This window comes from Arachis ipaensis, chromosome B03, assembly GCF_000816755.2.
Source record: "Arachis ipaensis cultivar K30076 chromosome B03, Araip1.1, whole genome shotgun sequence".
Taxonomy (NCBI): domain Eukaryota; kingdom Viridiplantae; phylum Streptophyta; class Magnoliopsida; order Fabales; family Fabaceae; genus Arachis; species Arachis ipaensis.
The window spans coordinates 65179437-65179777 of NC_029787.2; positions in this window are offsets into that span (position 1 = coordinate 65179437).

Genomic DNA, 341 nt, shown 5'->3' on the forward strand with positions numbered 1-341 from the left:
ACTTTAATCAGAGAAATGTTCTAGTTGAGCTAAGCAGAAATTGAGTTGAGATTTGCAGAAAAGTAAATGGCGGGAAAGTAATTAACAGAAAATGTAATTGCTGGAAGTAAATGGCAGAATGTAAATGACGGAAAGTAAATTGCAGAATCTTAAACAGGGGTTTGAGGAAATGAACATAAAAGTAAATGGCATGAAGTAAAGAGAATGAGTAATATCAGAAATGGGGGATTCATTGGGCTCAGGAGATGCTGTATTCTCCGGATCAAGTTCATTCTCATTTCTTCCTCAATCAATGCATTCATTGATCTCCTTGGCAATCTTAAGTGATTGGATTCCAATTC